The following is a 13,626-nucleotide window of genomic DNA, read 5'->3' on the forward strand; positions in this document are numbered from 1 at the left end:
GTATATTTTCTGGCAAATACTGTGAAAATTAAAAAAAAAGAAATAAAGCTGAGGACACAACTTGACTTCACATGATCAACTGAGCTCAAACATACATCTGCTGATGTATCATGGATACACAAAAAGTTGCACACCCTTAATGTATACATCTTGGTGAGTTTGGACGTGTAGAAACACCCATGATGTCAGCACCACAATCAAGGTACTAAACCTATCTGTTACCTTCTCAGATTTCTTTCTGTTCTTGTGTGTGTGTTTGGTGATAAGAACACTTAACATGAGATCTATCCTCTAAATGTATTTTATTTTTTCCAGCTTCATATAGATGTTGATATATTAGATATAAGTTTCAGTGTACAATGTAATGAGTCCATGTGTGTATATCTTGCCAAAACAGACCACCGTAAGGTCAGTTAACACCTCCATTCCCTCATGTAATTACAGTTTTTTATAGTAATACATTTAAGATTTACTATCTTAATACATTTCAAGAATATAATACAGCACTATCAATTATAGCCATTATGCTGTACCTCATATCCACAGATCTTACTCATCTTATAGCGAGAAGTATGTACCCTTTGACCAACATCTCCTAATTTTCCCCCATCCCTAGCTTCTGGCAACTGCCATTCTGTTCTCTGTTACTATGAGCTCAATTGTTCGATTCCACATATAAGGAAAAACATACAGTATATATCTTTCTCTGTCTGACTTACTTCACTTACCAGAATATATCCACAAGGTCTATCCATGTTGTTGCAAAAGGCAGAATTTCCTTCTTTATTATGGCTGAGTAATATTTACATAATATATATATAATTCATATATATAAATTCATATTTTATATGCAGATATATAATTTTCTTTATGAACTTGTCCTTCCATGGACACTTAGGTTGTTCCATACCTTGGATACTGTAAATAATGCTGCAATAAACATCGAGGTCCAGATATCTCTTTAAGATAGTGATTTAATTTCCTCTGGATATATACCCAGAAGTGGGATTGCTGGATCATATTGTGGTTCTATTTTTAATTTTGTTGAAGAACTTCCATAATGTTTTCCATAGTGGCTGTACTAATTTGCATTCCCGCCAACATTGCAGAAGTCTCTGAACATATTTTAAAGTGTATCATGCTGTATAGTTAATGGCAGGTACTACATGGTACAGCGGATCTCTAGAACTTAATAATCTTGCATAACTGAATTGTTATGCCCATTGAAAAACAAATGCCCATTTCCCCCTCTCCTGACCCCTTGCAAAAACCATTCTAATCTCTGCTTCTATGAGTTTGACTATTTTAAATACCTCAAATAAGTGCAGTTATGCTGTATTTGTCCTTTTGTGACTAGCTTATTTAACTTAGTATAATGTTGTATCTTCTAGGTTCAACCATGTATCACAAATGGTAGGATTTCCTTTTTTAAGGCTGAATAGTATTTCATTGTATGTATATATGGCATTTTCTTTATACACTCATCTGTTGATCAACATTTTGATTGTTTCCTTCCCTTGGCTATTATGAATATTGCTGCAATGAACATGGGGTGCAGACATCTCTTTGGGATCCTAATTTCAGTTTTTTGGATATATATCCAGAAGTTGGGTTGGTGAATCATCTGGTAGTTCTAATTTTAATTTTTTTGAGGAACCTGCCATACTGTTTTCCATAGTGGCTATACCATTATGCATCCAGTCTACATTCTCATCAATAGTATGTAATGTTCCCTTTTTTTCACACTCATGCCAATATTTGTTATCTTTTTTTAGTAATAGCCATACTAACAGGTTTGAGGTGATGTTTTATTGTGGTTTTGATCTATGTTTTCATGATACTTAGTCATGTTGAGCACCTTTTCATATACTTGGTATCCATTTGTATGTCTTCTTTGGAGAAAGGTCTATTCAAATTATTTGTCCATCAAATCAGTTTTGAGTCAAGCCAGAAATAGCCTCAGTTATCCTCATTCCTCTCTTTATAATGTCCTCCTTTCTTCCCAATATGTCACACTTGATTTCTTTGAAGGAAACTTAGTTTTTAAAATTTAGTCACAAATGCTGAAAATAAATTACATGATCCATAGATAATTGCCCCATCATATATTACACCATTAGTGTATTACAAAGACTCTAAAATGCTTTCTCATGTTTGAATTTGCCTATAGCAAAACAAGCTAACCAGAATGTAAACTCACTGGAATATAAGTTCCATCGGTGCTCGTACGTTAATTGCCAAAACCAAAGATTCTGTTTTCTCTTTCTCCCCATCTGCCCATCCTTCCATCTTTGGTGGGAATAGGTGTTTTCAAAGCAAGATAAAATGAAGTTATATTTTTGTAAAAGCAAAGGAGATCCAAAGAAGAGATTAGATGTTGTTGGTGGTGATGAAGAATTCATTAGATGTTAACCAGCAATTTGGGGTATTCATGAGAATTGGAGCGACAACATGTAGGTATATCAGTTTCACTGATAGGCTGTCCAGGGGAAATAATTAGAAGCCCAGAGCTCTGGAGAGTCACTCTACTTACTACATGGGAGTCAAGGGAGTGAGAGAGGAAAAGGGGATATCACAGGGAGTCATCTGCATATTCCCCTGAGGCATGGGTAGCCGTGAGAGAATGGACAGTGTTACCTAGTGATCTGTACTACTGAAGGGTAGCTCCATCAGCATTTTTTAAATTGGAAAGTACAGAATGTAACTCAAACTAGCTTATGCAAAGAAAAATTATTGATTCATTACATGAAGCTAGTCTAGAAAAAAATCTAAGGTCAGGAAAGGTAGACTCCCAGGCCACTGATTATATTTTCTCTATCTAGTTTCTTTATCTGCAAAATGGGAAAAATATTAACATTTACCTCACAGGGTGGTTGTGAATGTGATGTAAATTTGCAGATGTAATGTACTAATAAAACTGCTTACAAGAAGGTGTTAGCTGTAATTCTTTTTTTACTAACAAAGATATTTTGTAAAAGCTACAGCACAGTGTGTGCGTGCTCTGTTTTTGTTGCAGAAGAGATTCTTCTGGTGAGGAGAGCAAACGTTTCAATGAAACTAAAATATAAAGATTTTAGCACAATTAATAAAGAACATTTTGAATGAAAAAAATCAATAAAATATTTAATAATTAGGCCGACTTTGCGGAATAAGATTCTACTTCTTTGAAGAAAATGTGAAGAGGAATTGTAACTTAGCAGTTTAATTTTTAAATCTGAAACACATTATTAAAGCATTCCATTTTAAATATACTTCCTATTTTAATATTCACAATCATTGGTATTTACAAATATAGGAGCAAAGAATGTGGATGAAACAGATGAGCAGGACATATTTTCTATAACTCTTATGGTAACACCTTCCATGTGTTCAACAGCAACAACAAAATAATCCAAGCAATGTTAGGTAAGTGATAAAGCACGTGCTCAAAGCACCAGCTCAGCCAGGTATAAAATCCCTTCACTTTCAGCCTCCCCTGCTCCAAACACAACACCAGCCCTGCTTTGATACCCAAACTTCCCTCCTTCCTTTTCATTTTAATTTTTTCTTTCCTTATTAATTGAAGCATAATTGATTTATAATGTTTCAAGTGTACAGCAAAGTGATTAATATATATATTTTCATATTCATGTGTATATATATATATATTCTTTTTCAGACTCTTTTCCATTATGGGTTATTATAAGATATTGAATACAATTCCCTGTGCTATAATAGTAGGTCCTAGCTATTTATTTTATATATAGTAATGTGTATCTGTTAATCCCAAATTTCTAATTTATCCCTCTCCTCTCTTTCCCCTTTGGTAGCCGTAAGTTTGTTTTCTATGTCTATGAGTCTAGTTCTGTTTTGTATACAAGTTCATTTGTATAATTTTTTTTCAGATTCTAGATATAAATGGTATCATACGACGTCTTTCTCCGTCTGACTGACTTCACGTAGTAGGATAATCTCTAGGTCCGTCCATGTTGCTGGAGATGGCATTATTTCATTCTTTTTTATGGCTGAGTAATACTCCATTGTGTGTGTGACATATATACCGCATATTCTTTATCCATGCACCTGTTGATGGACATTTAGGTTGTTTCCATGTCTTGGCTATTGTAAATACTGCTGCTGTGAACAGTGGGGTGCCTGTATCTTTTCAAATTAGAATTTTTGTTTTTTCCAGATATATGCCCAGGAATGAGATTGCTGGATCACACAGCAACTGTATTTTTAGTTTCTTAAGGAACCTCTATACTGTTTTCCACAGTGGCTGCACCAATTTACATTCCCACCAACAGTGTAGAAGAGCTCTCTTTTTTTCCACATCCTCTCTAGCATTTATTATTTGTAGACCTTTTGATGATGGCCGTTCTGACAAGTGTGAGGTGGTACCTCATTGTAGTTTTGATTTGCATTTCTCTAATAATTGGCCACGTTGAGCATCTGTTCATGTGCCTGATGGCCATCTGTATGTCTTCTTTGGAGAAATGTCTATTTAGGTCTTCTTTGGCCTATTTTTTAATTGGGTTGTTTATATTTCCACTATTGAGCTGTATAAGCTGTATATTTTGGAAATTAGTCCCCTGTTGGTCACATCATTTGCAAATATTTTCTCCCATTCCATAGGTTGTATTTTCATTTTGTTTATGATTTCCTTTACTGTGCAAAAGCTCTCAAGTTTAATTAGGTCCCATTTGTTTGTTTTTGCTTTTGTTTCTATTACTCTTGGGGACGAAGCCCCAAAATATTGCTGTGATTTATGTCAAAGGGTGTTCTGCCTATGTCTTTTCCTAGGAGTTTGATAGTATCTGATCTTGCATTTAGGTCTTTAATCCATTTTGAGTTCATTATTTTAATGTGATGTTAGAAAATGTTCTAATTTCATTCTTTTACATGTGGCTGTCTGGTTTTCCCAGCATCACTTGTTGAAAAGACTGTCTTTTCTCCATTGTATACTCTTGCCTCCTTTATCATAGATTAATTGGCCATACGTGTGTGGGTTTATTTCTGAGCTTTCTACCCTGTTCCATTGATCTATGTGTCTATTTTTTGTGCCAGTACCATATTGTTTTGATTACTGTAGCTTTGTAAAGTGAGAAAGTGTGATTCCTCCAGTTCTGTTCTTCTTTCTCAAGATTGTTTTGGCTATTTTTTTTTTTTTTTTGTGCGTGTGTGTGTTTCCATACAAAGTTTTAAATTTTTTATGAATAATGTTATTGGTAATTTGATAAGGATTGCATTGAATCTACCTTAGGTTGTATGATCTTTTTAACACTGTTAATTCTTTCAGTTCCAGGAACACTGTATATCTGTTCTTCATTTTCTTTCATTTTGTGCTGTCTTCATTTGTGCTGTCTTCATTTTCTTTCATTAGTATCCTAGAGTTTTTGGAGTACAGATCCTTTGCCTCCTTAGGTAGTTTTATTCCAAGGTATTTTATTCTTTCTGATGTAATGGCAAATGGGTTTGTTTCCTTAATTTCTTTTTCTGGTATTTCGTTGTTAGTGTATAGAAATGCAACAGATTTCTGTGTATTGAATTCATATCCTGCAACTTTACTGAATCATTGCTGAGCTCTAGTAGTTTTCTGGTGGCATCATTAGGATTTTCTGTCATGTCATCTGCAAGGAGTGACAGTTTTACTTCATCCTTTCTGATTTGGATTCTTTCATTTATTTATTTTTTCTTCTCTCGTGGCTGTGGCTAGGACTTCCAAAACTGTTGAATGAAAGTGACGAAAATGGGCATCCTTGTCTTATTCCTGATCTTAGAGAGAGTACTTTCAGCTTCCTTTTTATTTTAAGAAGAGTAGTCTCTCTCTGCATGACCAAGTTGGATTCTTCATATGTGCATTGGTTCCCATCCCCTCTCAAGAATACACCTTCCACCTTTCTTCTTTCTTTCCTTTTTGTCATTGTCCTTTAATTCTTTCTTTCCAGGTGCCTTTTTACCTTCTGCTATTCATCATACAACCTTTCTCTTATTAAAAATGATTATTTACCCTGCATATTCTCTGGTTATATCATTTGTCTTTGTATTTTATCAAATCTAAATATCTCAAAAGATGGTTCATGCTCCCTACCTCTTCTGCTCATGTCTCATTTCTTTTTCCCTCACTGCAGCCTGACTTTCATGTCCTCCATCACATAAGCAGATGTAATCTGAGGTTGGACAATTGGTCTAACGTCTCTAACTTTAGTTTTCCCATTTGCAAAGAAGAATATGGCACTTTTTTGGTTATTGTGAATATTTAATGAAGTAACATAAATGCATTTTTATGTACAATGCCTGGTACATAAGAAATGTGACAGTAAATCTTCATAAATTAATAATGATGATGTATTTACTGAATAAATTTAGAGTTACTCCTGTGAAATTTCAGTAATAGAATATAAATGGGAAACTTCCCACAGGAAATGGATGAGGCATGACGGTGAACATATTTTCAGGTATGACTGTCTACTTCTTGCTGGTGATAGTGGGGAAATTCTTCTATTTAAGTAGGCTGGCACTTTCTGAAACTCTTCAGACTTTCATCTGCAGCTGATAATAGTACCTGCCCATCAAAGATTCAAATCTGCCTACTTTTTCATAGACATGTTTCAGAGAAGTTACTACCCAGGCTGGGGCTACTACATTGAGGGTTGACTTAGAAGATGGCTTTGAACCAAATTTTTTTCCAAAACATTGTGAGCTAATATGATGTGTAAATTTTTTGTCCACACTGACATGATTTAGAAGTAGCTGTGTCTCTCTCTTCACCCTCTCTTTCCCCTTCCATTGCTGCCTAGAAATGACCTGTTGAAAGTAGCAGACCTCCATTTTGCAAGGCGCCTGTGTCTTTGAATGCTGTGGAGCAACTTCTGGCATATGCCAACATCTGGCAGTGTGCAAAGGGGAAATGGAACCCTATTGTATTAAATCTGCACGGATCTTTGGATGTGTCTGACTTCCCATAGCTAATACATCTTTTGACCTGTTGGTGAAAACATCCACAGATTCATGACTTCCAGTCTAAGGTTTCTCTCTTTGGACAGTAGAATGGATACTGATGTCTCTATCTTAAGGGGCCACTATAACACAGAACCAGTAGCTCTTTGATAAATTATTGAATCACGCTTTACAAGTATAAGCCAACATATTCTGTATAATCTTAGATATTTGGGCAGTTTAAATGGAGCAATCTTGATTTCTCTCGATTTTATTTCCTAGGAAATACTAACTTCACATTTTGCCTAAACAAGGCCAGTGTTAAGTAGCAGAGACTGAGTGTTGCTTTTAGAAGAATAAGTGTGCTTTCTTGAAGCAGGAAATTAAAATAGTAGAAAGGTGTTAGTTTATTGAAAAGGCACCTGAATTGACAAGGAGTGCAGTGAGCATAAAGCAGCAGACCTTACAGTGGTTCGTCACCTTCTGTTTTCCCCATATATTCCTACTGGTTATGGAAAGACGGTATAAATACCACTTAAAAATAAGAAAAATACAAATACATAACATTTTCAAAATAAACAAATGCAAAATATAAGCTTTGTAAGTATGTTTCATAGATTTATTAGGCCTTTATTTTTGATTATAGAATCAGGTAAATAAAATAAACTTTTTTCTGAAGTTGGCAGAATGACATTGTACCCATTGGTCATGTTATTTTTCCTCCTTTTAGTGAAGAAAGTTGTCCATTCACTTGATCTTTGTCAGTTTTTTTTTTTTTTTTTTTTTTTGGTGTCCCAAATTTACTGGGTGATTACTATTCAAAGAATTAGAAGAGCTCTCTGCTTGCTTTATAGTTCTGGGTTTTCTGATTAGGTAATGGTGGAAAAGAAAAACTACAAAGGATACTCGGGTGTGATTGGGAATATTTACATATCAGTTCTGCTATAGAAAGCATTAGGGAATTATTGCTAACGTTATTTTGTGTCTGTAAAATAATATTTTTATTTTTCAAAGACATAAAATATTTAGGAAAGCAGTGCTGTGTTCACAATGTACTTGAAGTGGCTCAGTAGAATAAACACATATGTACATACACATAATGGAAGAAATTATAGCAAGATATGAAGTATTGTTAGATCTAGAAGGTGGAAATATTGGTGTATTATTCTTCTATCCTTTTATTTTCCACATTTTTGAGAATTTTCATAAAAGCTTGAAAAAATGTAAAGCCACTGTTTAAGAGTTGAAACTGGAAAGACGAAAAAGGTAAGACTCTTTATGAGGTAGCTCATATAGCATACACCAGATATGCACTCAAAGTGTTTGCAGCAGCCATTCTTAAAATTTTAAGATCAATTCAGAAATTCTACACTGGTAAAATGGTACCTAAACTTTCCAGGCTGTCTCTTTGTGCATTGTCCAGTGATGAGCTAATCCATGTGACTGCTATTGACCTTTCTAAAGGTCAAGAGCTCCCCAAACCCTTACATTTTCAATGTCCTTGTTACCATTTTTGGTTCTAGATAAAGTTATCAGAGGCCATAGCTTTATGAACATTTAGAATGTAAACACAGTAACTCTTAAGTCTCCCTTAACTTGGAGTATCTTATTTACATCCTAATCAGTTTCATCTGAGTCTGTTGATCTCTAGATGCATTCTGCAACAGGGGTAAAATATTTTAGTGTAGAGAAACATGAACACAATGAAAGTTTTCTTTTCTTTTTTTCTTTGCGAAGTTTTTACATATACTCTCTGAAGACAGTCAGATCTCCGCATAGTTAGGTGAGTTCTATACAGTGTAAGTGTTAGAAAAAAGACTGAATATCGGGCAAAGTATTGAAAATTAATTAGCAATGAAAGTGTAGAATCTAAAATGACAGTGAACAAAAGAGAAAATCATTATTAAGTCTCTTATGACAGTCTTTAAATATAAATTTAAATATAAGTATATTAAAAAGTGCAACTTCACTGGTTAATGATCATGGATGGATATTACTATAAGTTTTATGCTTATGATAAAAATAAGACAGAAATAAATACAAAATTATATATGAAGTAATAAATGGAAAAGTAAATAAAACCCATCCTCCAATAGCTGTTACTACCAAAACAATCATGCCATTCTTAGTCATGGACAAATTCCAAAATTTAATTTGTTTTTCTTTGCAGTATTTCAAAGCTTGACTGTAATCAAACAGCTAATTGATTTTAAAGACTTTTTTTCCTTAGTTTTTACATTACTTCATCAATACTAAATGATTCAATTAATATTTAAAAAGACTTGGCTCGTGTGAAATATATAGGAGAGTTCGAGCTTAATCCATTTTCTAACAGAGGATTTTTTTGGAAAAGCGTCACTTGTTTTCAGTCGCATTTTCATAATGGAAATTGGTTCCTGTCCCTAATCTGACTTAATGGAAAAGAAGATCAAGTTCTTGACATATCTGATAGGATATCAACACAATTTTCTGGAACACTTGCCACTTGATGATGAAACTGTCACAAAGCTGTACTAATGAGAATGGGATGCTTTGATTAGATGCCTTGTGGAATGTTAACTATGAAATTAGGAAAATAGAGAGTTTATATTCTGACATGAAATTCCTGCTAGGATAAAATGGATTCACAAAGGGTCAGAAAGTCAAGCTAAAACAAAGCACCATTTATCTGATATGCTGGCCAAGAAAATACCTTCCGTCTGACCTTGAAAATTCATGTATTTGTATCACTAGTGTCCATCTAGATTCCAGGATCTAAAGCTCAGAAGGGTAAATTTTAGTAATGCTAGTTCCATATTCTAAAAGCAATGCTTGCACGTTAGTGTGGGTGGGGTCAGAGATAAGCAATTAAGATGAAAAATCTAGCAAAGATATTGCATAAGAAATACGTAAAGCCCTGCAATATGTTTTGCTTGGATACACAAATGCATGTTAGCCATCTTCAAATATTTGAAACTCTTATCGTGTAAAGAGAGACGTGGTTTGTTCACTACTGAGTTAAATTTGCAAACATGACTGTTTCTGCAAATGCGACTGTCCAACAAAGGAAAGAAATGGGACTGCTGAAGAAGAGAGATAGAATATAGATTTAGGACAGCCTCCACTCAGTCAGGTCTATATTTTTTATTTTGATTTTCTATGACTCGCTGACATTAATAATCATGTCCAATGTAAATTACAACAAGATTAACAAACTATTAAAGTAAATCAAAAGTTAAGTCAATATTTAGCTTCAAGGGACTATTGTTGTATTTACCATAAATTTTGTATTTGGTTCCATTCAGAAATTTCTCTTCGGCCAGTTACAACCATTTTATCTTTTAAAAAGTAATTCAGTTTCCTACCGGTTACAGTATGATAAAGTAAGAGATAATAATAAGACCACTTTTTATTTCATAATCATTCAGGGAAAACCATCAGATTGTATCTATGGAAAAGCTGAGGCAATTTTCTAGTTAATTTAATTTGCAGACCACTTTTACTTGACATTTCAGGTAACTTGGGAAAGAGCTATTTTATTTTCCATTTTCCTTGTAGAAACACAAAGTCACTTGAATATTGTACTCTTGCTTTGCAGCTGAAGCTTTAATCAACTCGGATAATTTGATAATATTGTGCCTACACAGGGAGATTGCTGCATCCATGCCTGTGAATGTCTTATGCTGGTTACTCTTGATAATCTCTGAAATTTGAAGGACTGTGCAATAATCCTCATATAATAACTTGATCTACACCTACTGCAGCAATTCAGTTTCCATATTCCACACATGCTAATTATTTTCGTAGAATATACTTAATTAACTCTATCCCACTGCAGAAACCTCATCGAGAGGAGATGATGAAACTGAGTTAATTGCAATCTGGGAGAGGATGTGCCTTAAACAGGTGCAACCTCCTGCATCTATTTTGTGACTCTGTTTATGAATAAACATAAATGTTAGGATATCATGTTTAGTCTTGTTCTATCTTGTTCTATACACAAATGGTAATTTATGTGTGTTTTCATCCAAGCATTTGGTTACTGGTGTCAGGTTATTATTAGAAAAAAGTAAGTAAAGTTAAATCACGTAACATAACCAATAAGGGGTATTTGTAGATATTTTAATTTAAGCAAATTTCCTATCAGTGTCTGCTTTTAACTTAGAGTAAAAAATTATCAAATCTGTCTACTTTAAAGTCATGGCTGCTGAATTGTTATTGGTGAATACATTTGAAAAATGCCTCTAAATTTCTTGCAATATAGAACATCAGAAGAAATTGAAATCAGTCTTCTATAGGAGGTTGGAAGTATTTTGAGTGCTTTTCAACATCTATAAATTCTATACTTTATCAATTTATAGTATATTTAATATTTTGACCTTACAAAATGTGTCTTCTAGAGCAGAGCATATCAATAACCTTACATATATTTGTGCATAAGTGAAAAAAAGAGAAAATTCTACTTAATATATTTCATAAGATTATGAATAAATAGACTTACCTGCTGGCCCTCCAACGGAGTCAGAAATTACAATATTTCTTGTGTCTTTATGTAATTTTTAAAATAAGCAAATAACCTAGGTAAAGGCAAAGCAAATTGAAACAAAAGCAAAGCAAACCAACACACACACACACAAACACACAAAATAAATACACCAAAGTCCAATAAAATCTTGATATTTTCCATGAAGATAAATTAGAACATTTTTGAAATTTAAAATTATTTCCCAAATAGCAACTTGTTTTGATGCTTCTGCTTTGTTGACTCCGTAATAGATAGAATTCTAAAATAGCTGCCAAGTTTCCCTGCCCTCCGGGGTCCATGGGAGGGTAAATATGGTAAATTATACTTCTATGATTAGATTATGTTATAAGACACAGTTGACTTAAAGAAGATTATCCAGGTGGGCCTAACTTAATCATAAGTACTTTGAACAGCAGGAAGTTTTCTCTAGTAGATAGAAGCAGAAAAGGAAGTTAGAGATTAAATGCCTGAGAAGAATTCAGTATGCCATTGCTGGTTGGAGATGTAGCGAGTCATGTGAGAAAGGATGCCGCTGGCCTTTAAGGGCTGAGAGCAAACCCTGGCCAACAATCACTAATTAAATGGAGGTCTCAGTCCTGTAACTGCAAGGAACTGACGTGGCTTAGCATCAGGAATGAGGTTGGGAGCAGATTTTCCCCCAGAGCTCCCAGATGAGAATTCTGGCCCACACTTGGGTTTGAGTCTGAGATGTTACACACTGAACCCAGTCAAGCCCACTATGCTTCTGACCTATAGAACTGTGAGCCAAAATATGGATTTTCTTTAAAGAAGACCCCAAGTTTGTGCCAGCAAAATAATAGCTATAAAAATTACTGTAAAACAAAAGCTAATAGAGCTATTATTACAGTATTTCAGAGCATCTGATTCTATAGGCCAAAGCATTAATGTTCCAATTATTTTAACAGAATTATTCACTTTTAAGATAAAAACTGCTATGTACGCTCCATACACGTAATAAACAAACGTGCACCACTATAATTGAATTGAGATTAGTCTGTCTGGATTAAAGTAGTTCCTGTTCAATATTGATTTACTACAAATATTAATTTCACTAATACTACATGATGTCATAATTTGTTCCATATTCTCAGTACTTATGTATTTATTCAGTGTTCTCAAAAGTTCAGATAATAAATGTTATGAGAAAACAATAGGGAGCAACATAATAACAGGTGACTGGCATTTAGAGGAACCACTTTTTTTAAAATTGAAGTACAGTTGATTTGCAGTGTTTTAGGTATACAGGAAAGTGACTCAGTTATACATATATATATATTCTCTCAGATTATTTTCCATTGTAGGTTATAGGTTCCCACAAAATATTGAATATAGGTCCCTGTGCTATACAGTAGGTCCCTGTTGTTTATCTATTTTATGTATAGTAGTGTGGATCTGTTAATCCCAAATTCCTAATTCATCCCTCCCCCCAATCATTTAGCTGTCCAATCATTTTTTTAAGATTCCACATATTAATGATATCATATAATATATGTCTTTGACTTACTTTGCTTAGTAGGGTAATCTCTAGGTCCATTCATGTTGCTGCAGATGGCATTATTTCATTCTTTTTTATGCCTGAGTAATATCCCGTTTTATATATATATATATATATATCCCATCTTGTTTATCTACCCGTCTGTCCATGGACACTTAGGTTGCTTCCATGTCCTGGCTATTGTAAATACTACTGCTGTGAACAGTGGGGTGTATGTATCTTTTGAAATTAGAGTTTTCATCTTTTCCAGACACATGCCCAGGAATGGGATTGCTGGATCACACATTTAACTCTTATTTTTTGTTTTGTACGGAACCTCTGTACTGTTTACCATAGTGGCTGTACCAGTTTACATTCCCACCAACATTGTAGAAGAGTCCTCTTTTCTCTACACCCTCTCCAGCATTTATTATTTGTAGACCTTTTGATGATGGCCATTCTGACCTGTGTGAGGTGGTACCTTATGGTAGTTTTGATTTGCATTTCTCTAATAATTAGCCATGTTGAACATCTTTTCATGTGCCTGTTGGCCTTCTTTATGTATTCTTTGTAGATACGTCTATTTAGGACTTTGGCCTGTTTTTTGATTGGGTTCTCAGTTTGTGTTTTAGATATTTAGCTATATAAGAATTTTGAATATTTTGGAAATTAATCCCTTGTCCATCACATTATTTGCAAATATTTTCTC

Source organism: Camelus ferus, chromosome 10 (genome assembly GCF_009834535.1).
Source record: "Camelus ferus isolate YT-003-E chromosome 10, BCGSAC_Cfer_1.0, whole genome shotgun sequence".
NCBI lineage: Eukaryota > Metazoa > Chordata > Mammalia > Artiodactyla > Camelidae > Camelus > Camelus ferus.